General features: G+C 41.2%; 1 protein-coding gene across 1 annotated transcript in view; it reads left to right on the top strand.

Annotated features, from left to right (window-relative positions):
* The window catches only part of FUT8 (fucosyltransferase 8), a 282,501-nt gene that overhangs the window by 80,150 nt on the left and 177,138 nt on the right, over nucleotides 1–25,213 (top strand). The window contains exon 3 of the mRNA XM_065402719.1: nucleotides 20,885–20,975. The gene's annotated coding sequence lies outside the window, so the exon portion shown is untranslated. The remainder of the gene's footprint in view (nucleotides 1–20,884; nucleotides 20,976–25,213) is intronic.

Here is a 25,213-nt window from a genome sequence, read left to right as displayed (position 1 = left end):
CCTGGTGGGCCTTGCCCACATGCTCAGGGTCTCACTGATTGTCATATTTGGGGTTGGGAAGGAATTTCCCCCCCCGGGTCAGATTGGCAGAGAACAGGGGAGGTTTTCGTCTTTCTCTGCAGCGTGTGGGCACGGGGTCACTTGCAAGTTTAAACTAGTGTAAATGGTGAATTCTCTGTAACTTGAAGTCTTTAAACTATGATTTGAGGATTTCAGTAACTCAGTCAGAGGTTAGGGGTCTATTACATGAGTGGGTGGGCGAGGTTCTGTGGCCTGCAATGGGCAGGAGGTCAGACAAGATGATCACTATGGTCCCGTCTGACCTTAAAGTCTATGAGTCTAACTTAATTCTTAAGTACCAACTTTATAAAGTCTTATGATAAAGAAACCGGCTGCAAAATGTTTCAGAGTTAAGGAAAACAGCCTGCTTTCTGCTCCTGTAGCTCAGCTTCTCCCAAGCCACACAGGGCACATGGCCTTTTGTAAAGCTGCTGCCCTGACTACTGGCCCTCATGGAGTCTGACCCCAGCAACAGGGAACCTATTGAGCGTACCCAAAACTACCACATCCAATTCCAGAAACTTCTGGATGTAGAGCACTAATTGTGCATGTACCTAGCAATAATGAACCAGACAGAACTCATTCCTACCTGCTCCCTATATATCTCTTAAAGAGATATCTCCATATTAGGCACGTGGGTTATACTTCTATAGCACCCAGCTTCAGCTTGGAATCGGGCTCTGCTTTCACTAGCCTTGTGTTGGGAGGCAGTATTGAGAGGAAGTGGACCGTGCAGTCTTGCTTGAGGACTTCTGTGAAGTTAGTGGAGCTATGCTGATTTACGTCCGCTGACTTATATCTGTCTCATAGCCTCTGAAATCAGATCTGTTAATTTTTTCTGTATTTCAATTTAAATATGAATGCTCCAGACAACTAATATAATTACTTTTGAAAATATTTAGCTAAAAGGTCAATTCAGCTTTTAAACACCTTATGGTGCAGAAACAGTGTTGAATAGTTTGTATCTGTAATTATTCGCTAATTGATTCACAATGGCATGACTTGATTTATTAACAATTTTTGTAGTTACCTTTTGCCTTAATAGAGCTTTTAAATAAGACATTTGCCTTATTAATATTTTATGCATTGCCCATAAATTAAATCCTTCTCTAATCATCTCTACAAGTTCTATACATTTGTGATTTTTAATGTGTCCTCATAGGTTTTTGTTATGTGATCAGCTTTCTTCTAAGGTTTCTATATACTCTTGCATCTTTTCTTCTGTATTTTGGCATTACCACTTCTGTTATACGAAGACCAGAACTTTATTCTAGCTTTAGTGGCCTGATACTTCTAAAACTTTGTAACCCATTGGTAAGGAAATGATTTTGTCTTGGAGGTCATGGATTCTGTGACTTCAGTGGACCTCTGTTATTTCTTTGGCTTCAGTCCTCACCGCAACAGTGGGACTGGAGCAGCTGTCTACCCCTGCCACAGGAGGAGCAGCAGGGCTGGAGCAGCGGCTGGTGGTCAGCGGCCAGGGCTGGAGCAGCAGTGGGGCTGGGTCAGTCCCCTGGGCTGGAGCAGCGGTGGTTAGCCCCTCCTGCAGTAGCAGCAGCAGAGTTTGAGCAGAGGCTGGTGGTCAGCCCCTGGCTGGGCTCAGACTGTCAGTTTTGGGTATTTTTAGTAAAAGTCATGGATAGGTTGCGGGCTTCTGTGAATTTTTGTTTGTCTTTGACCTGTCTGTGACTTTTACTAAAAATACCCTTGACAAAATCTTAACCTTACCCATTGGCTTTAAAAGTATTGACTAAAATTTCCATAGAATATACAGTGAAGAATTTTGTAAGATGTTTGAGGGAGTCCCACACTGTATACTTCAGAAAAATGAGCCCACTACAACTTTGACTTATGAACCATGGAATAGGGGTAGCTCAGGAGATCAGTAGTAGGTAGGTCAATGAATCTGTAACAGAACATTGTGATAAAATCTGTTGAGTTTATATGTGTAGTTAATCACATTTTTTTTCACATACTTTCCATAAAAAACTTGCTTATTCTCCCTCCTTGGGAAGGTGAAGTATGCAATACTGGGAGGTCAAACTACATATTCACACCCTTTCGGGGGGATCTTTTCACTCAATTTTCTCCCCTGTCCCATTTTAGAGATGTGGATCATGCCACACGTGGCTCAGTATGTACCATCAGTACCCACCAAGTACCACCTGGGTCTCAGAAAGAAAGACAATTTGGAATTTAACCAAGAGAGACTGCGTGTTCATCTTTCCCTGTACAGATATTGATGTTACTCTGAGGACCTGCCTTCTTTAATCATTTAGTGGCTTAGATACCTTGAAACTTGTCCAGAGGAGAACCACCATGACTTTTTATCTTCTTCTGGAACAATTGGACAGTTACTAGTTTTAATTTATGGTTTGGACTTGACTACCAAGAGGACCTACAGTACTTAAACTTCATGTAACACTTTGATAGCTGAAGTGCTTTTGCTGACATTTGCTAGGCACACAGACTTTAAGGTAGGACATAGTGTTCTTAGGAGGTTCTCCTCCTTATGAAAGAACAAATGAAAGGCACTACTGTAAGCACCAAATCTGTTGGGGATCACAGGCAACTAGATGCACAGGGCCATCAGCAATCTGCAACAGTCCTGCTATAAAAGCAATCTTTGCTCTGGTCAAGAGTTCTCTTGGAGACTAAACAATAATAGTACTTGCCAATTTTATAGCACTGTGTATGTTCAAAATGCTGTGCAAATATTAACAAATTAATCCTCGTACCACTCCAGTGAAATAGGTACAGTATTATCTCCATTATTAAAGATGGGTAAACTGGAGCATTGAGATGAAATGAGTCGTTTCAACCACTACATACAGCAAGTCAGTGGCAGAGCTAGGATTAGAACCCAGAACTTCCTGATTCCCAACTGTAAGATGAGTCTAACAGACTGCATTGTTTCCCATGAACAGTGAAGTCTGCCTCCAAGTGGATCAACTTCTGGCACTCCAGCCTTCTGAACAGTTTAATTTCTCTGAGTATACCAAAGCCAGGTGTGGCAGTGATGAAAAGGGAGTGATACATAGGATCTGTTTTGTCAATGTTAGTAGACAACAAATAATTGTACTGATTCACTAACTAGAAAGAAATCTAAATAAAATGAATAGCAGAGTTGCTCTGGTGTGAGAGATACTAGATCTTGCTTAATGATTGTCCTTGTGCATTTTAAGGAGCTATTTCAAATCCTACAAGTTGTGTTTGCACACCATTGACCTAGCTAAAAATGTGAATACCTCTGTGGTTGAGAGAGTATATCTAGTTAAATTTAACATTTCAGAGTCCTTAGTAAAATATGTAGTTAATCAATCAATACAGTAAATCTTTCACTTGTATTATTGAGTTAAAAACAGGCCGAAAGAGGAAGGTGTTAGAAAAATAACTTACTTAAAATTTATATGATCTGTCCTGTGTGGTACAGGGAAAGTTAGTTCCTCTTTTAGTTTCAGAATATTTACCTTATAAAATGTTCTTTGTTTAAAGAGAATACTTTTGCCTAATTGATCCCCAATGACAAAAATATGCCAAGAAAATTTGCTTGTATGATAAAGAACTTCGTTCTAATCAACTTTTTTTTTTTTTTTTTTTTTAAAAGAGCTCATTATATTAAAAGCCAGATAGTCAGTTATCATAATTCAAGTCTGTGCTATAGTAGGAAGTTTGAGCTAATGGTAATTACATTGTAATTTCAAGAGAAATTTTGATTAATGTACTGATCTTAGCACTTGACATTTGTGATTCAGTTATAAGTAGAATTAACCCCCCCCCCCCTAAAATACCATTAAAGCCATGACAGAAGATATCATAACTCATGAAATTCAGACATAAGGTTAACATGTCATTCTTACAGTATCTCATACCATTGTTTAGAGGAGGAGGCAGGAGTGGGGAGAAGACACTAGCTTGTTAATGCAGGACAGCTTCAGCTTTAATTTTGAGCTTCCTATGTTTTCAGGTTTGGTTCATTTCACCTTAATATTGTTTAGATATTTTGTGTATTTAATTTCCTTGCTTTTCTAAATTAAAAGTAAAAACTCTTTTCTTTTGAAGATATAACATATATTGTATGGAGATTGAATAGCTGAAGGGATTTTTATAGGCTTAGGCAAGTGTATGTTGTGGCACAATGAGCCCAAATATCACAGCAGGCACCCCTAAATTTTATGGTACTATTCATTTTTTCTATTGTTTGTGAAATACTCTTCAATCTCATCCTTCAGGCTCCACAAACACACACAACTGTGGTTTAAACTTAATATGGTAATTGATGTAAAAAAAAAAAGTCAATAGGGAATACTTTCAGTGTTCTCCGTATCCCATTCCTTCCTCCATCTTTTCCCTGTCCCTGGACCTTGGCAATCATGACATTGTCCCTTCCTCTCACCTCACTCCCGCCAATTTTCTCAATTCTGTGCATGTCCCTGGACTCTGGACACCATGACATTGTCCAGGCAGCTCAGCTTAGAACCTCCTTCCTTCCACATGCACTAAGGAAGGTGGGGAGATTGTAGGCAGCCTCACTGGCTCATTTCCAATGGTCTTGGTGCTGTGTGATTCTGCCTACGCATCTGGCTTCTCTTAACTACCTAGGTGTAAGTGTGACTGAAATTTCCTCAAGGCTACCAAGTGTTGCGTATCTTGTACAGGAGTTACACATTTGGCACCCTGAATCCTAATACATCCATCCGAGCTTTGGCCAGGCTGAAGTTGCACCTTCCATCGGCTGATCTGGCTGCAGCTGAAAAGGCAGCCGTGTCTTCTTTCTCACTGCTTCCCATGCTGGATCCCAGCCATTAAGGAGCAATGAGAGGCAAGAGTTGGTAGAAGTCACAGAGGGAAGTGTCAGCTACAGCATAAGGGGCCCAATATTGGCCCAGGCTCCCTCATCTTTTCCCTTGCAGCCAGCTGCAACAGCCTCTTCCCACCTCCCTAGCATCCAGCCAGTTACTGCTAACACCTAGCTATTCTAGCCACCATCAACAACCACTGGCCACATGAGACACCCATTTCTAACAGCTATGCTCTTGAGTACTCTCTGCCCTGCTCAAGCAGCCCCAGGCAACCTACAAACATCCACCCACTGCAACTCCAGACACCTCCACTACTTCTAGCTGCCCCAGTATTCTCAGGCACTTCAGCACACACCCACTCAGCTATCGCCTCAGATTTCCCCTTACATTTTCTAGGTTATTTCTGCAACCTTATAAGGGCCAGAAACATCACTTTTTTAAAAAGAGCGTCTGGATTACAGTTCTGTGGTAAGTGTTGAATTCCATGTCTGTTGAACCACAGGTAACGTGGAGTCCTGGCTGTGGGATACAAAGACTCTTACATTGCCAGATTACTAATTAAAATTTATCCCAGTCCAGTACTCACTAAGTTATTACAGTATCCGAGGGGTAGCCGTGTTAGTCTGGATCTGTAAAAAGCGACAGAGTCCTGTGGCACCTTACAGACTAACAGACGTATTGGAGCATAAGCTTTCGTGGGTGAATACCCACTTCATCGGATGCATGTCATGAAAGCTTGTGCTCCAATACGTCTGTTAGTCTATAAGGTGCCACAGGACTCTTTGTCACTTAAGTTATTACACTTAGGTGTCTGTTAGCACGCTATATGAAATCAATTGTTTTAAATCTAGTTATAAGTGGATAAGAGTAGACATAAAAAAATCCATATTCACAACTAGTTGGTGTCTGGCCTTGGTCTGGCAGTGATAGTTAAAGATTAAACAGGTACTGTGACAGTCTGCATACTTATGTTCACCCTTTTTACAAGGCTATGATAAATTTTGTACAAAGTATGCGTTGTGAGGTATCATTTGAAAACTCATAATTTGCTTATTATTGTACTGGGAAAATGTTTGGCAACGTTGTATGTAAAGTTATAAGATTCTATTGTGTATAACATTACTTAGATATGTTCCAAGTTTAGTAAAGCAGGCACAGACCAGTTCCTCAGAGACAAAAGGCAAACTGACATCTCAGCCAGGTGTCAACAAAATCAAATGGACCCGGTTAAGCAGCTATTCTTTGGCAGGAAAAAGGGTGTGAATGAGAAATCTCCATTTTGGCAAAGAAACAGCTGGAAGTTCCTATCCCCACAGACTTGCTGTCTCCTGAACCTCAGCTGGAGATAATTTTCAAAGAAAAGTATATAGAGTGGGGAAATCATCTCTCCCTTCATCTCTACTCATGGCATTGACTACACTTGAAGGACAAAGGAAGCATCATTAGACTGGGGGGAGAGATCCTGTCTGAAAGGAGATCAGTAAGATTGCTGCAGCAGGTGGTGAGAGAGATTTTTTGCTTTGAATTCTCTTAGCTTGTTAAGTTAGGTGTTGCGTTTTACTCAGGAGAGATCCCAGAAGACTGGAGAAGGGCTAACATAGTGCCCATCTTTAAAAAGGGGGGAAGGAAGAGCTGGGAAACTTATAGACCACTCAGCCTGACTTTGATACCTGGGAAGCTACTAGAGCAATATATAAAACATTCAGTTTGCGAATACCTGGAAGATTAAGAGGTAATCACTAGCAGCCAGCCTGGATTTACCATGAACAAATTATGCCAAACTAGCTTGATTTCTTTCTTTGACAGGGTAACTGATTTGATGGGTATGGGGAATGCGGTGGACATAAGAAACTGGACTTCAGCAAGGCTTTTGACATAGTCCCACATGACATTCTGATAAGTAAGCTGGAGAAATGCAGGCTCAACAGAACTATCATTAAGTGGATACATAATTGGTTAAACAACTGCGAACAAAGATTAACTATTAATGAAATGATGTTGGATTGGACGGAGGTCTCAAGTGAGGTTCCACAGGGTTCTGTTCTGGATCTGGTGGTGGTAATGACCTAGCTATAGGTATAGAGAGCATACTGATCAAGTCTGCAGATGAGACAAAGCTGGAGGGGAAGATAGAGCTAAAATTCAGAGGGATCTTGAAAAATTGGAGAACTGGGGTATAGACGACAAAATGAAATTCAACAAATAAATGCAAGGTGCTACACTTAGGAAAGAAAAACCAAGTGGACAAATAGAAAATGGGGGAAAACTGGCTTGGCAGCAGCACTGCTAAGAAGGATCTGGGAGTTGTGGTGGATCACAGCCTCAATATGAACCAGCAATGCGATGCTGTTGAAATAAAAGCAAATGCAATTTTAGGTTGCATTAACAGAGGCATAGCATGCAAGTCATGGGACATGATAATACCACTCTACTCGGTGCTGGTTAGGCCTCAGCTAGAGTACTGTGTACAATTTTGGTCACCAATGTATAGAAAGGATGTAGAGAAACTTGAAAGGATCTAGAGGCAAGTAACAAAGATTATCAAAGGGATGGAATGCAAGCCATATGATCAAAGGGTGAAAGGAACTGGGTATGTTTAGTTTGGAAAAGAGATTAAGAGAGGATATGATAGCAGTCTTCAGATACTTGAAAGGTTGCCATAAAAAAGATGGAGAAAAAGTTGTTCTCTTTTGCCACAGAGGGCAGGACACGAGGCAATGGAATCCCACTGCAGCATAGCAAATTTAGATTAAATCTCAGGAAAAACTTCCTAACTGTAAGAACAGTAGGACAATGGAACAGACTGCCTCTGGAGGTTGTAAAAACTTCTTCACTGGAGGTTTTCAAAAGGAGGCGGTATAGCCGTCTGTTTTGGATGGTTTAGACCCAACAAATCTTACATCTTGACAGGGGGTTAGACTAGATAACTGGTGCAGTCTTCTAACCCTATGATTGTATGATTTCTTTGTACCCAATTCTGACTTTTATGCCTCATTACTTGTAATGATTTAAAATCTATCTTTCTGTAGTTAATAAATTTGTTTTATTGTTTTAATTAAACCAGTGTGCTTGGATTGAAGTGTTTGAAAAACGTCATTTGAGATAACAGGATTTGTCCATATCATTTTCTGTTAATAAAATGATGGACTTTAACGTGTGTTGCCAGGAGAGGGCTGGACACTACAAGATGCACATTTCTTGAGGAAAGTCTGGGACTGGGAATTTGCTGGTCTTGCTCTGCAGTGCGATTCAAGGGTGGCTGGCTGCAACACTATTGCAGTATAACTGGGAGTAATTTACATGCTGGAGGCTGTGTGAGCAGGGCAGAAGTGGTTGCTCTCACAATGAAGCAATGTAAAAGGCACCCCAGGTTGGAGAGCTGAGGGGACACAGCTGTTCAACCATCCAGATTGTACCCTGGGTTATATCTAGGTACCAGTTCTCAAGTTCCCTCTACTGTCTAGAATTAGTCCTTCCAGATTAGGATTGAGGCATGTTGGCAAGGCAGTGTATTACTACTATCACTTATATATCTTTTTATGTGTATTCTTCATTTTTAAGGTTAAAAAATGTTTCTAGGTTCAGTTCAGTCTTTAATGCTCTTTGTGGCTTGGGTCCTCTCTTGAGCTAGGCTTTTAAGGCCCCTTTACATAGCCAGAGTGGTGTAAGTGTGCCTTATTGCCAATGAGGGTATGTCTACACTACGAGGGTAGTTCGATTTCTCTTAAATCGAAAATGTAGAATCGATATTGCAAAGTCGAACGTGTGTGTCCACACTAACGACAGTAATTCGACTTTGTGAGTCCACACTAACGGGGAAAGCGTCGACATTGGAAGCGGTGCACTGTGGGCAGCTATCCCACAGTTCCCGCAGTCCCCGCTGCCCATTGGAATTCTGGGTCGAGCTGCCAATGCCTTCTGGGTAAAAAAAAAGGGTCGAGGGTGCATTTGGGTAATTGTCGTCATCCGTCCGTCACTACCGCCCTCCCTACCTCCCTGAAAGCGCCGGCGGGCAATTTTCCGGTCAGTGCCAGCGCGGACGCCACAGCACTGCGAGCATGGATCCCGCTGCGACCATCGCTGCAGTTGTGGCCGTTGTCAATGCCTCGCAGGTTATCATCCACCTTTACCAGAGGCAGATGCAGATAAACCAGGCGAGGAGGCTACGGCACCGCGGTGAGGGCCTGAAGTCTGAGAGTAGCACAGGCCTGTCAGAAAGCACGAGACCCAGCGCCGAGCACATCACAGTGACAATGGGTCATGTGGATGTTGTGGAACGGCGATTCTGGGCACGGGAAACAAGCACGGACTGGTGGGACCGCATAGTGCTGCAGGTCTGGGACGAATCCCAGTGGCTGCGAAACTTTCGCATGCGGAAGGGTACTTTCATGGAACTTTGTGAGTTGCTGTCCCCTGCCCTGAAGCGCAATGACACCCGGATGCGAGCAGCCCTGACTGTCCAGAAGCGAGTGGCCATAGCCCTCTGGAAGCTTGCAACGCCGGACAGCTACCGGTCTGTCGCGAACCACTTTGGCGTGGGCAAATCTACCGTGGGGGTTGTTGTGATGCAAGTAGCCAACGCAATCGTTAAGGTACTGCTCTCAAAGTTAGTGACCCTGGGAAACGTGGAGGTCATCATAGATGGCTTCGCCGCGATGGGATTCCCAAACTGTGGTGGGGCTATAGATGGAACTCACATCCCTATCCTGGGACCGGAGCACCAGGCCAGCCAGTACATTAACAGAAAGGGCTACTTTTCAATGGTGCTGCAAGCACTGGTGGACCATCGGGGACGTTTTACAAACATCAACGTCGGATGGCCGGGCAAGGTTCATGACGCTCGCATCTTCAGGAACTCTGGTCTGTTTAGACGGCTGCAGGAAGGTATTTACTTCCCGGACCACAAAATAAGTCTTGGGGATGTGGAGATGCCTACAGTGATCCTTGGGGACCCAGCCTACCCGCTAATGCCCTGGCTCATGAAGCCCTATACTGGCGCCCTGGACACTGAAAAAGAACTGTTCAACTACCGGCTGAGCCAAGTGCAGAATGGTGGTGGAGTGTGCTTTTGGCCGTCTCAAGGGGAGATGGAGAAGCTTACTGACTCGCTGTGATCTCAGCGAAACCAATATCCCCATTGTTATAGCAGCTTGCTGTGTGCTCCACAATCTCTGTGAGAGCAAGGGGGAGACCTTTATGGCGGGGTGGGAGGTTGAGGCAAATAGCCTGGCATCTGATTACGCCCAGCCAGACAGCCGGGCGATTAGAAGAGCCCAGCGGGACGCGCTGTGCATCCGGGAGGCTTTGAAAGCTAGGTTCCACAGTGAGCAGGGTAACCAGTGACTTTTAAGTTTCTGTACAGAGAAGCTGAACCTGCCCCCGTTTCTTTACCCAATTAATGTTGACTATCCTCTCCAGTTACAGACCCCCTCCACCCCCTTCCAAAAAAATAAAATCAGTTTTATTTTGTTAATGAACACCGTTGTCTTGATTACTGTTTTTGTGGGAATGTTTTAAACCTGGGATGCAGACTGTGGTGGGGAGCGGGTGTAGTGTACTGATGCAAATGATCCTTCTAAACTCCAGGAATGACAGGATTCGCAGTGGCGGACTGGTTGTTTCAACGGAGCCTGCCAGCCCTCCTGAGCGGGACTGCGTGTATGTGGGGGCTATGTGACTTTATGGCAGGGGGAGGAGGGTTACAGATCCCCTGCTGCGTGGCTCTGTGATCCAGGACAAGGACCGCTGCATAAGATCTGTAACTGCCCTCCCCCGCCACAAAGTCACAGAGCAACCCCTCCCCCACGCACAGAACATGAAAACCACCTCCCAGACTGACCAGGGTAACTAGTCACTGCACTGTGTATGTGCCCTGCTTCTGGACCTGCCCCCGCCTCTGTACCCTGCTAAAGGTGACTGTCCTGTCCAATTACCAAGCCCCTTCCCCCCCTTGAGACAGACTCTCCCACAAAAGAACATGACTGAAACAGAAATGAACAGAAACGTATTTTTTATTAACAACCACACATGAAACTGGGGGGTGAAACTTGGACGGGGGCTTGGGTGAGGCGGGCAGGAAAGGACTTTTCAAATTTTGGGGAATGACAGCCTTCTGGTGCTTGAGCAGTCTGCAGGGGTCGAGTGAGAGTTTTCACGGACTCTGCCGCCCCTCCTTCTTTGGACTTTGGGCGAGGGGGGTATGGGACTTGGTGGCGGGGGAGTGTGGTTACTGATAGACTGCAGCGGGGCTCTGTCCTCCTGCCTCCGTTCCTGCAGAACATCAACAAGGCGCCGGAGCGTGTCCATTTGCTCCCTCAGAAGTCCAAGCAGCGTTTGAGTCGCCTGCTGGTCTTCCTGCCGCCACCTCTCCTCACGTTCCATGTGTGTCCGGTGCATTTGAACAAATTCTCCCTCCAATGGTTCTGCTGTGCTGCCTGGGCTCGGGAGCAGCCCATTAGTTCTGAGAACATGTCCTCTCGCGTCTTCTTCTTCCTCCGCCTAATGTGCGCTAGCCTCTGGGAGTGTGATGCCAGGCTGGGTTGGGAGACAGTCGCAGATGTGGCTGTGGGAATGAGAAAAAGGTAGTGAATTCCTCCGAAACATAAATGTAGTTGTGAACAAAGAACATAGTCTTTCTCTGTGAACAAGCCCATGCACCGCACCTATCACATGCGCACTCAGGACAAGGTCGAATTTTCGGACCTCGCCTTCAGTGCCTGGGGTCTTGCACTGCCGATCTGGGAAGCGGGGCAGGACACCGGAATTTCTGTAGCAGGCAGACATGGTAAGCCGTAGACTTGTGGCTGCTTAAAACTTTAGTAGTACCACTGGCCTCCTTTCACATTGAAAGCAATGCCAGTCTCTGCTGCCAGCAATCGGCCAAGCATGAACTCTGGCCCTGTCCCACCCCCTCGCGGATGTCCCAGGGAAAGATCCCTGTATGCTGCCCCTCTCCCGCCTCCACCGCGTGGCTGTAAACCAGCGGTTACAGTTCTGTAAAGGAACTTGCAAGCAGTCCCAATACTAACAGTCCCCTACCTAATTCAAAGCAGGTCATCATGAGCGACATAACAATAATGAGGATCTCGGACACCGATAAGGAAAGGATGCTTCGGGAAAGCCTGCAAAGACCAGGGCCCTATGCTGCCATGCTGTGCAAGGCAATGATCCCGGAGTACTTGAGGATCTCCTGGCGCGGGAACGTCTCCTACTTCGGAGGACCCAATAAGGCCGCTCTCCCCAGGAACCTGATGAACAGGCTTTCCCATTACCTCCAGGAGAGCTTCCTCGAGATGTCCGTGGAGGATTTCAGCTCTATCCCCGGACATATAGACCGCATTTTAATATAGCTGCAGTGGCAGGGACTAAAGAGTGGAGCAAGCTTGGGCAGCAGAATCATGCACAACCGGACACTGTTAGATTTTTTTTAAATAGTTGGAACTGAATACTTAAGCGCCCAGGGTAAAGAAATCATGAAGAACACATTGTTCTTATTCTTAATATTCCAGTTTTGTTAAAAATAAATGTTTAGATGTTTAAAACACTTACTGCTTGATCCTTCCCCTGAATCTGTGTCCGGGTTAAATGCTGGGGAGGGTTTGTAGGGGATCTCTGTAAGGGTGATGAAGAGCTCCTGGCTGTCGGGGAAATCAGCTTGGTAAGCGCTGTCGACTGCCTCGTCCTCCTCATCTCCTTCCTCATCTTCCCCGTCTGCTAACATGTCCGAGGAACCGGCCGTGGACAATATCCCATCCTCAGAGTCCACGGTCAGTGGTGGGGTAATGGTGGCGGCCGCACCTAGGATGGAATGCAGTGCCTTGTAGAAACGGTATGTGTGGGGCTGGGATCCGGATCGTCCGTTTGCCTCTTTGGTCTTCTGGTAGCCTTGTCTCAGCTCCTTGATTTTCACGCGGCACTGCGTTGCATCCCGGCTGTATCCTCTCTCTGCCATGGCTTTAGAGATCTTCTCATAGATCTTTGCGTTCCGTCTTTTGGAGTGCAGCTCGGAAAGCACGGACTCATCGCCCCACACAGCGATCAGATCCAAGACTTCCCGATCAGTCCATGCTGGGGCCCTCTTTCTATTCTGGGATTGCACGGCCATCTCTGCTGGAGAGCTCTGCATCGTTGCCAGTGCTGCTGAGCTCGCCACGATGTCCAAACAGGAAATGAGATTCTAACTGCCCAGACAGGAAAAGGAATTCAAATTTTCCCGGGGCTTTTCCTGTGTGGCTGGTCAGAGCATCCGAGCTCGGACTGCTGTCCAGAGCGTCAACAGAGTGGTGCACTGTGGGATAGCTCCCGGAGCTATTAGCGTCGATTTCCATCCACACCAAGCCTAATTCGATATGGCCATGTCGAATTTAGCGCTACTCCCCTCGTTGGGGAGGAGTACAGAAGTCGAATTTAAGAGACCTCTATGTCGAACTAAATAGCCTCGTGGTGTGGACGGGTGCAGGGTTAATTCGATGTAACGGCGCTAAATTCGACATAAACGCCTAGTGTAGACCAGGCCTGAGAAATCTACATCTGCTTATAAAGATATGGCTCACGTATTTGGAAAATGTGTCCATGCCTGACATGCATTTTATTGATTTCAGATATTGTAAAACCTGGGAAAATTGGGGACATAGTAGGAGCCTTTGCATTTTCTTGGTTAGTATGTTTGCTAGACCCTAATGTTAGTTAAACATGTTTTTGCTGGTGCAGTTATGATACCCTGTACTCAGCTCTGGAAGACTAGTGTTGACCTTGGTACTGGATCATATGCCTCTGCCTTGCTGCCAGGCTTGTTGCTGAAGAATTTTGGGTCAGTGCCATGGGGGTTTACCCCCTGGGGAATTTGGTACTAGAACAAAAGGGCATTGGACTGGCTCTCAAGGCCTTTCCAATCTCGAATCAGAGGGAATCTGTTTAGATTCTCATGAGTAATGTGGTTATGTACTACCTCAACAGAGAGTAGCTCAGTCTATCATCTTGTGTATCCATCTGTGGGAATGGCACATTTGGAATCAGGTGATCCATTGCTTGTTCACTTGGGAAGGGTGAAAAGATTGTAATCAACAACCTCAGTTGCATGAGTGTTGCAACAGTGAGAGTAATTAACTATTGAAACAGCTTACTAAAGGTTGTGGTAGATTCTCCACCACTGACTGACAATTTTTAAAGCAAGATTGGATGTTTTTCTAAAAATATGGTCTAGGAATCATTTTGGGGAAGTTTTATGGCCTGTGTTATACAGGGGATCAGACTAGATGATCACAATGGTCCCTTCTGGCCTTGTAATTTATGGATCTGTGAATCATGGCTGCCACCCCTACCATCTCCTGGGATCTCGGGTCTTCGTCATCCTGATCCTTAGAGATGTCCTGACCAGACTGGGCCAGAGAGAGGGAGACATGACATGGCACCTTCACCAGTTCCATCTGAATCCCAAACATCACCTGGGTTGTGAGACTTTGTCTGTTTTCCTCGCACACCCTACATGTCCTTTTCCTTCTCCACTTTATATCTTCTGCTTCCTCTCTCTCCTTTTTCCTTCTGTCTAATAAGTGTCTGGCTTAGCCAGCCAAGATTGTACATTTTGCAACACCACTCTAAGCCTGTGACCATAACGGCAACTAAAAGCATCTAAGCTTCCTGAAGCTGGTGCAAATTAGTCAGCAATCCGAGTGGCTATTAAGACCGTGTGTTGGCCCTGTGTTTTTCCACCAGTGAGGTTGCAAGTGAAATTCAGCACCACAGACAGAAGCTGCATTTTCTATCTTTGCTGTTTGTTTTCTCTCCTCTTTTGTATGTGTTTATCTTGTTTTGTGTTCTTAGGAAATGGGATCGGACTTTAACAGCAACAATAACAGCTCCAGCCCATCTCTACTAATTTCTTCTGTTTTCTCCAAAAGGACAGTTTTTGCCATCTTTAATACAATCTAAGAGACTGTCAAACAAGGGATTTTTCCTTCTGAAATCTCTCTCCAACTAAAGGGAGCAAGGGATGTTGTTAAAATGAAAATCTTATTAAATATTTACATTTCAAATGCTTTAACTGTTTTTCCTTCTTTTTCTGTATCCTTTAATAAAATGTTAAGAGGATTTTGATAATGTGTTTCCCATGGTACTAAGCAGGCTAAGGTTTCTGTATACCAAACCCCGAACATTGTTTGAGTGTTTAATGTTCTTTGGTGATTGGGTTATGTTAACACCTTTGACTATTCGGGCCCATATGTTCCATGCAAATAAATACATCTACCCAAAGACATTAGAATAGCTCAGAGTAGATATTGGTAGTTTTCACCCAGGTGTGTTTCTGACTGATACGGGTCTCATTTTTAATAGCTAAAAGTAGGGCTGTCAATTAGTCACAGTTAACTCATGCAATTAATTAAAAAAATTAATCGCGATTAATCACAGTTTTAATTGCACTGTTAATAGTAGAACATCAGTTGAAATGTATTAAATATTTTTGGATGTTTATCTACATTTTCAAATATATTGATTTCAATTACAACACAGAATACAAAGTGTACAGTACTCACTTTATATTATTTTTTATTACAAATATTTGCACTGTAAAAATGACAAAAGAAATATTTTTCAGTTCACCTTATACAAGTATTGTAGTGCAATTTGTTTATTGTGAAAGTGTAACTTACAAATGTAGTTTTTTTTTCTTGTTACATAACTGCAATCAAAAACAAAATAATGTAAAACTTTAGAGCCTAGGAGTCCACTCAGTCCTATTTCTCTGTTCAGCCAATCGCAAGGAAAAACAAGTTTGTTTACGTTTATGGGAGATAATGCTGCCCACTTCTTATTCACAATGTCACCTGAAAGTGAGAACAGGTGTTCGCATGGCCCTTTTGTAGCTGGCATTGCAAGGTATTTACGTGCCAGATATGCTAAACATTCGTATGCCCCTTCATGCTTTGGACACCATTCCAGGGGACGTGCTTGCAAATGTAAACAGACTTGTTTGTCTGAGTCACTGGCTGACTAAGAAATAGGACTGAGTGGACTCATAGGCTCTAAAGTTTTACATCTTTTTATTTTTGAATGCAATTATTTTTTTGTCCATAATTCTACATTTGCAAGTTCAACTTTCATGATAAAGAGATTGCATTACAGTACTTGTAATGGAGGAATTGAAAAATACTATTTCTTTTGTTTTTTATAGTGCAAATATGTGTAATAAAAATGAATATAAAGTGAGCACCGTACACTTTGAATTCTATGTTGTAATTGAAATCAATATATTTGAAAATGTAGAAAACATCCAAAAATATTTAAATAAATGGTATTCTATTATTGTTTAACAGCGCGATTAATTGAGATTAATTTTTTAATTGCTTGACAGCCCTAGTTAAAAGGTGTTACTGAGACATTGAAAACGTAAGTGCAGACTTCTGTATCTGCTTTCTCCACTGCTTCATAAAATGACTCTTCTGTGTTCCTCCCTCATGAGACAGTGTGTTGCCTCTGTAACACTGATCAGTATTTACATGGTTGAAAAGAAAAACTAAATTTATTTCTAGTCTAGGGTTTCTGGCAGGTGTTCTCAAACTTGTTTATAGGGTGGATCACATATTTAATAACTGTTCTCTGTGGACCATCTTCTTTCCTTTTCATTCTGGTGGAATCACCTTCCATTTCATTCACAATTGTGTGACATCCCCGTTGCAACTATAGCAGTTGTTTAATGTAAAAATAATGTTCATTTTCCACCTCTTTTATTGAATGTATTATAGAAATTCTATACATCTTTTCTTTTTCTTTTTTTAATAGCACATCTAAAATATAAACAAGGCTGGCATTATTCTCATCACAATATCAAAATATATAAAGACATATGATAGGTGTGAGTCTTATTTATTTTTAAATACTTGTTTTCCATTCTTTCTTAACTAGTCCAGGTTCAGTGTTGTTTATCTGTCCTTTAATTCAATTTAGTAGTTGTAAATAAGGAGAAACCAAAATCATGTAACTGGCGATCTCTCTCTGTGAATTACCAGCATGTGGTTGGTGAACCACTAATTGTCTAAGGATCACAGTTTGGGAGTCTTTGGCCTATAGTATTAAAGCACAGTCTTTTCTGTATCTTTGCCACAAATTATTTAGTAATAATATTACAGTGTTTACACAACCAGGTTGGGATTGATTTTAATCAAAGTGATTTAAATAATCTAAATTAATGATTTAAATCAGCAAGCAGGAAACCTTGATTTAAATAATTGATTTTAGTCTTATTTGTATTTGTACATTTTTAGTTATCTTTTCTAAAGAAAGATTGATTCTCATTGGTTAGTAATGATTAAAACATTTTGATTTGCAACTAAATATAGCCTTTACACTAAATTTGGTACTTCTTTTTACTGTCCAGGAAGATACTGTGTTCATACATATTTATTTAAGCAATCATATAGCTTAGTATACATTTATTCAGATTCTTAATTTTTACATTTTTTTGTGTTAGAAAATAGCAAATGATGGTTTTCTTATTTACTAGATGATTGTTTTTACTTGCTATTTGTGTAAGACTGCATTTGGATGAAAATTGGAATTCAATCAAAAATGTTCAAACACAGCATTTCAAAATTATCTATTAGTTGAATAAAACTCCCTTAAATGTGTTGAATACATAAGAAAAAATTAACTATCAAACAATGTTTTGCAATTTAAAACTAAACGATTTATTAGACAAAGGAAATATTAACTGTGGTTAATGAATTTAACTGATTGTCCCAATGTCATTCAAATTTTTAGAAGTAGTGGATCTCACCTTCACACCCCTAGTTATTATACATAGGTTGGAAGAGGAAAACAAGCTTTTTCTGCTCCCAATCAGTTGCTCAGCTTTGAATGAGAGCCAGTCATTGAATTGAACTGATTGAATAAACTGAAATGAAGAAACTATTCTCTCTGCACCTACAGAAGAGATTACTGCTGTCAAAAGCTGGTTTAGCACTTCAGCATACTCTGGTTCCAGGTTCTTAGTCAATGACTTCCACCAGTTCAGTGGTGTGACTTTCTGTAAAACTTTGTACTGCTTGAATACTATTTTTTTTTTATTTTAATTTAAATAGTTCAAATAGATTACAGTAAGTTTTGGCTTTCACATGATTTGAAATTCACTTTTAAGTAGGTTTATTTTAGAAAAGAAAAATCCAATTTAAATAAACTTTTTTATAAATATTGATTGTTATCCACCCTGTACATAACTTATTTAGATCCATGGCTATGTGACTGACTATTCTTTCTGCAAGTAAACTTGAATATTGTGAGGACAGTAAGGATGACATTTCAGTTTTATACTTTAAAGATGGATAAACAAGCATGTAAATCTTTTTGGAGAGCCAGGAGAAATACACTAAAAGAGAGGGCTTGGAGCAACAGCTATTTCTCGAAAGAGAACTAGAATTAACAAAATTCAGTTCTCTGATTGTCTGAATTATGTTTTTTTGGTCTAGTAGATCTTGAAGAAGGCTGTTGATGTTTGCTTTGGCATTGACGAGGAATTTATTGAAATTTTGAGTGTTTCAGTACATTACCTCACCATCTTGAAATTTATTCAGTTTTCTTGCATTTTGTTTTTCCCCTGATCTTTATATTCCTTTAATCTTGTATATTCAGGGGTGTGTGTCTGTGTAATTGGATAAAAATATTTAAAGGAAGTAATGTTTTTTTATAAGTAAGCCTTATATTTATTTATAAATTGAGTACTCTGGTACTTATTTTATCAGAGATATGATTAAAAATCACTATTCCATAATGTCTTTTCCATTCATTCTTACTAAAAGTTATGATTTTTTTTTAACATTAATCGTAAGGTTTAAATATCAAAATAATAATTTGGTAAAAAGACTTTAATTTACTTTGGATTTGGTGTAAAATATTAATATTTTATACTCGTTCATAACATCTTTAATCTAAGGATTTGAAAGTGCATAGTAAAGATTAATTAATTAAGCACCAGACATCACAATGAAGTAGGCAAGTATTAAATTCTTCACTGGTGGAAAACTGAGGCATAGTGAGATTATGACTTGCCCAAGTTACTCAGTGAGTCAGTGCAGAGTATGAACTACTTTTGACATTCAGCCATTCTATGACCACTAGACCATGTTGTCCCTGTTGTAAATATGATGATAGTAAATGAAATGTGGTGATTTCTAATTATGATTTAAAGAAGTGTGTCTTTTAAAACCGTTGTCTGAGGTAAGCTACTTTTTAAGATGGCAAATCAATCTCAAAAATCCTTCAGTAGATGAATGAAAAGCAGAATTTAAGGCATCTTAAGGACAGAAATCAGATACTCTTTCGGCTGTATTGCATAACAGAAAATTTACAGGAAAATGTGTTTATAGAAAGTTCAGGGACTATGGCCCCAATTCAGGATAATTCATAATCGTGTCCTTATGTCCCATTGGAGTTTATTGGGACGTAAGCACATGCTTAATGTTAAATGCATGCTTAAGTATTTTCTTCGAATAGGGCCTAAGAACTGGGGGGATTCAGAGCATTTAGGATTACAAACCGAATAGATAACCTACAATACTATTGCAGCCTCTTCTTTAACTGACCTGCACATGATTGCTGCCTACTGTTAAAAATGGGCGACTTTTATAGGAACAATTCATCACATCTTCAAGCAGTTTTGATCTATGAGCAGAAAGTAGACCAAACTTGGGAAAACAGTGGATTCAGAACATTCAAGATTATATTTTAAAAGAGAATTGTATATAGTCTCAAGTAATTATCAGCTGTATATTATATCTCCTGTAGACCTCCTTCAAAAACATGTTCTTATTTCTATAGCTATGACTTGCACTGGCTACTGGAAATCCCATTCATTACAATAACTAGAGTTGAGCTAGCCAAAAGTTATGGTGGTTATTCATTGTACTGTTGTATGTAGGAGACACCAGTATCTCAATATTTGGGTTTTGGAGCACCCTGGAGGCTTTGTCCTAATTTTTAAGGTGATGTGGAGGAGTGCCTCAGTGTGTTCCAATGGTTCGGCCAATGCACATCTGGCTGACTGGTGCATCATTTTTCTGTTTAGAACCTCTTATCTGGAAGGATAGAAGCTGTGCTATGGGGATTTGAGAATGGTGGGATTAAAATGGAGACACGAATGAGGGTTGGATAAGGGGGATAATGCAGAGTTTTGTGATCCAAAACAGTAGTGTTACAGGCATTACAAGCCCTCGTGTGGATGCACCCACTAGATCAGGGGTCGGCAACCTTTCAGAAGTGGTGTGCCGAGTCTTCATTTATTCACTCCAATTTAAGGTTTCGCGTGCCAGTAATACATTTTAACATTTTTAGAAGGTATCTTTCTATAAGTCTATAATATATAACTAAACTATTGTTGTATATAAAGTAAACAAGGTTTTAAAAATATTTAAGAAGCTTCATTTAAAATTAAATTAAAATGCAGAGCCCCCTGGACCGGTGGCCAGGACCCCGGCAGTGTGAGTGCCACTGAAAATCAGCTCGCGTGCCGCCTTTGGCACGCATGCCATAGGTTGCCTACCCCTGCACTAGATGTATACATCAAAAATTAGATATTTTAATTTACTAAACTTGATTGATTTTTGGTAGATTAATGTTGACAGAATTTTATCTAGGAAATATATAAATATGTGTTCCCAGGCAAGAGCATCTTATACTTTTTTGGGATCACCTTAGAGTGGTTTCTGAGATGTTAAAATTTATTAATGAACCTATTCTCAGATATCATCTTTCTAGTATATTTGTAAAATGTATTGTCAGAATAATCTTTTTGACGTATTAGTTCTTCAATATTTAAGTGCTTTCTGTTATTTGATGCCATTTTGGCAATATACATGTTGAACAAAAACTAGTAGAGTTGAAGACAGTGGATATATCATTTTTAACTTCAACAATATGCCATATTGTATTTTTACAGTTGCACTTTGGGCTGTGGCAGGTGCTTGCTGTACTACAAAATAAAATGCTGTCATTGAAATTATGACTAATTTGTTTGTTTGGGTTTTTTTGAGCAGTTAATTTCACCGACTGCTGGAGCAGAGGAAACAGTTATTTCCCTAGAAGCCCATCATACAACTGTTTCTATTTCCTACTGTCATGGAGAAGGTAAGTTGTTTTTCAGATTTATTGATTAGTGTTCATATCTGACACTTGGAAATTGAAACTGAATGAATTGTGATTCTTCTTCAAGTGATTGTTCATATATAGATAGATGGATATAGATATTCCATAGTTGATAAGTGCATGCCCAGTGCACTCAAGATAGAGATTTTAATCAGCAATACTGGTTGGGGCAGCGCTTGCACCCTGCATGTCATTGTGCTTCCAACTGAGGGCCAAAAGGATCAGGCCATCACAACTACCCTCAGTTCCTTCTCACTGCCCATGGCTATGAGTCTGAGCTCTCCTCTTTTATCACGCATGCCTTCTATAGTCCTAGTAAATACATTTTAAATAGTCAATTATTTAGTTAGCAGTAGTTTAAGTTTAGTTTAGTATTTCTTGTGTAGTTTCTATTTTTCCCTGTTGGGAACAATATTTCTTTCTCCCCGGGAAGTACTTGGTATCAGTTCGCTCACCATGATAAACCATAAGTCCTTGGGATTCAAAAATTGCCCATCTTGGGAAGCTGTCATGCTGCTGACTGATGGTTATATAAGATGTTTGATCTGCCTCAAGGAAGCACACATCCCTGATAGGTATGACACTTGCAGACCATTTTAGATTTGCAAGATAAATTCACATGTTTAAAGTGAACTTATCAAGAAAGAAAGTCTTGCCTCGGGATGCTTCTCCTTGAACAATCAGTGCACCCAGCCTCTGACCCAGGCTTCCCAGCCATATAAGAACATAACATAAAAACAACCATACTAGGTGAGACCAATGATGCAACTAGCTCAGTAGCCTGTCTTCTGACAGTGGCCTATGCTAGGTGCTTCAGAGGGAATGAACATAACAGGCAATCATTGAATGATCAGAGACTAAAAAGGACGAGGAGTACTTGTGGCACCTTAAAGACTAACAAATTTATTTGGGCGTAAGCTTTCGTGGGCTAAAACCCACTTCATTGGATGCATGCAGTGGAAAATACAGTAGGAAGATATATATACACACACAGAACATGAAAAAATGGGTGTTGCCATACCAACTCTAACGAGACTAATCAATTAAGGTGGGCTATTATCAGCAGGAGAAAAAAAACGTTTGTAGTGATAATCAGGATGGCCCATTTCAAACAGTTGACAAGAAGGTGTGAGTAGGATGAGAGATCCTCTGAGTGCTTCTGCAGCTTCATCTTCCTGGATGGTTGAAGCAGCCACCAAATCTTCTGTCTTTACAAAACCTTTTGGAGTCAGAAGTAAGAAGGAATGTAATTTCCACAAGGAGAAAATATGCAGCTCGCCTTCTCCAAGTTTGGCATCCAAACCTTATAAAACCGCCAGACTTTCAGACATAAAGGTAGCTCAAGACTTAAAGATAGTTCTCTGAACACCCTTTCTGATAGTGAAGTTACTGAATACAATGTGGCCATGGACTTACCTCCGATCTCTTCTGGTACCATACTGGCAAACGTAAGGTCCTCTGTACTGAGATTGCATGATTAACTCTCCACAGCACTGGCTACTCTCATACTGATACAATCGGTACATATCACACTAATATTGTTAGTGAAGCACCAATGTCTGTTTTTGTATCTGTGGTTCTGGTACAGACCCCATCTAGATTACATGTAGTTATACTCACTACCCTCATGCCTGTATCCTTGATACTGACATTGTCTGCTTTTTTGGCATCAAAGCTATATGTTGTTACAAAGGCCTTACCATTTTGTTGGGAATCATGCTCTCCATTTTTTGCTTCTGTGAAGTGCCTTCCTTTATCATTGACCTGGACTCTGACCCCAGTACCGATGACCATATTGGTATCAGGTAGAGCACGTCCAATTCATATTCGCATTACTTCAGTGGCCTCCCTTTCATGAGGACTATTTTTACCACAGCTCCTTCAGAAGAAAGTGGAGAGTCTTCCTTTGCGAGATTTGCTTTATCTGGACTTTCTGGACCTTATACCCCTGGCTAACCTCTGAATCAGATTCACGTTATTATAGAAGGTGCTGACTTAGGAACCCACACCCATGGTACCCATTGGCTTGACCTCCTGTGCCTTATACCTACAACCATACTTGGAATTTCTGTGCACTTTGGGGATAGTGGCACCAATTTGGGGAGGGTTAGGAGAGGGCAAATGCCCTCACCCTCCGAGGTTTTTGCTCTTGCTCAAAGTTCCATAGGCTGTGGAGCTGGGGGAACCATGGCCTGACCACTTTTAAGTAGTGTTCCTGTACTAAATCAGTATGGCTGCTGTGGAATTGTCCAGGGCACCACTGAAGCTGTGTGCTTGCAATGCCACTCAAATTTTGTTTGGCTGTCCCTCCATCTGGATGGAGGGGCAGCTAGGGCAAGTGTTGTTGCACGGAGTCTATTCTTGTACAACGGAGCTCAGACAGTCCACTGAGAACTCGATTCCTGGTAGCACTGGTTAATGCACTGTGTGGATAAGGAGGAGACTTTCCAGACCAGGGTCCCTGCAGGGGGAGAGGAATGAGTGGAAACCAGAATTGGGTCCCTGCTGGGGGAATGGCGAGGACTGAAGTTTGCCCCCCCCCCCCACTCCCAAAAGGAAATATCTGCATTAGCGCCACTGCTTGGGGACTTCCTTTCCATAGGAGACCTATTTCAGCTACTTATCCTAGACCCAGATCCCCATCCTCTGAACCATCCAGAAGAGAACCAGTACAAGAGGTTTCTCCACCTGATTAGGACTTGCAGGAGACAGATCTGTCCATACCAGTACACATCTTGTCATCCCCAGATGAAGCAGTGGCCCCAGAACTGTTGTCAACCACTTATGATGACTATAGGGTTTTTCAGGAGCAAGGCCCTTCATTTTTGATTTATACCAAAAAAGAGTAATTCATAATTAATTTGTTTCTTACCAATTTCCACCAGAAATTTGGACCACTCAGGTACCTGAAAATACTCATTATATTAAGAAAATCCAATGCATTACATTAGGTAGATTTGTTTGTGTTAGTGGTTAGTTAATCTAAGTGTATATGTGAGGCTGTCCGTTAAAGTAAGGCAAAATAGTGTTGAGTCCTAAATAAAGTGCTGAAGGTTAGCAAGCTGCCATCTCCTCCTTCCAGAGCAGGGAGTCGGGTCAGAAGTACTCCTACTTTTCTTTATTTTTTGCTTTTTTTTTACTATCCTTCTGTTCCTGATATTTACCCAGAAAACTGAAATTAATTTTTTGCACCAATTTTCACCTGTTTTTTAATTTTTCCAGTGAAAATTCTTGGAAAATTTTAAGCATAAAAAACAAAACAAAAATGAAGGGCCTTGTTCATGCATTCATGAGGATAGACTCAATTCTTGAGATCCCAGCCAAGGAAGTTCAGGACAGACCACATAAATTGCTACACATCTTACATATGTCAGTACCTGGACACCTCGCCCTCCCCATCAATGAAAATATGTTAGACCTAGGGCTGTTGATTAATCACAGTTAACTCATGCGATTAACTCAAAAACAAAAAAAATGAATTGAGATTAAAAAAATTAAACAATAGAATACCAATTGAAATGTATTAAATATTTTGGATGTTTTTCTACATTTTCAAATATATTCATTTCTATTACAACACAGAATACGAAGTGTACAGTGCTCACTTTATATTTTTTATTACAAATATTTGCACTGTAAAAATGATAAGCAAAAGAAATAGTATTTTTCAATTTACCTCATACAAGTACTGTAGTGCAATCTCTTTATTGTGAAAGTGTAACTTACAAATGTAGATTTTTTTTTGTTGCATTGTTTTGTTTTTGAGTGCAGTTATATAAAACTTTAGAGACTACAAGTCCACTCGGTCCTACTTCTTGTTCAGCCAATTGCTAAGACAAACAAGTTTGTTTACATTTACGGGAGATACTGCTGCCTGCTTCTTATTTATAATGTCACCAGAAAGTGAGAACAGGCATTCATATGGCACTTTTGTAGCCGGCATTGCAAGGTATTTATGTGCCAGATATGCTAAATATTCGTATGCCCCTTCATGCTTTGGCCACCATTCCAAAGGATATGCTTCCATTCTGATGATGCTCATTAAAAAATAATGAAATAATTAAATTTGTGACTGAACTCCTTGGGGAAGAATTGTATGTCCCCTTCTCTGTTTTACCTGCATTCTGCCATATATTTCATGTTATAGCAGGCTCAGCTGATGACCCAGCACATGTTCGTTTTAAGAACACTTTCACAACAGATTTGACAAAACGCAAAGA

This window comes from Emys orbicularis, chromosome 4 (genome assembly GCF_028017835.1).
Source record: "Emys orbicularis isolate rEmyOrb1 chromosome 4, rEmyOrb1.hap1, whole genome shotgun sequence".
Taxonomy (NCBI): domain Eukaryota; kingdom Metazoa; phylum Chordata; order Testudines; family Emydidae; genus Emys; species Emys orbicularis.
Note: the sequence above shows the minus strand (reverse complement) of the source record. Positions and strands in the feature narration are given on the sequence as shown.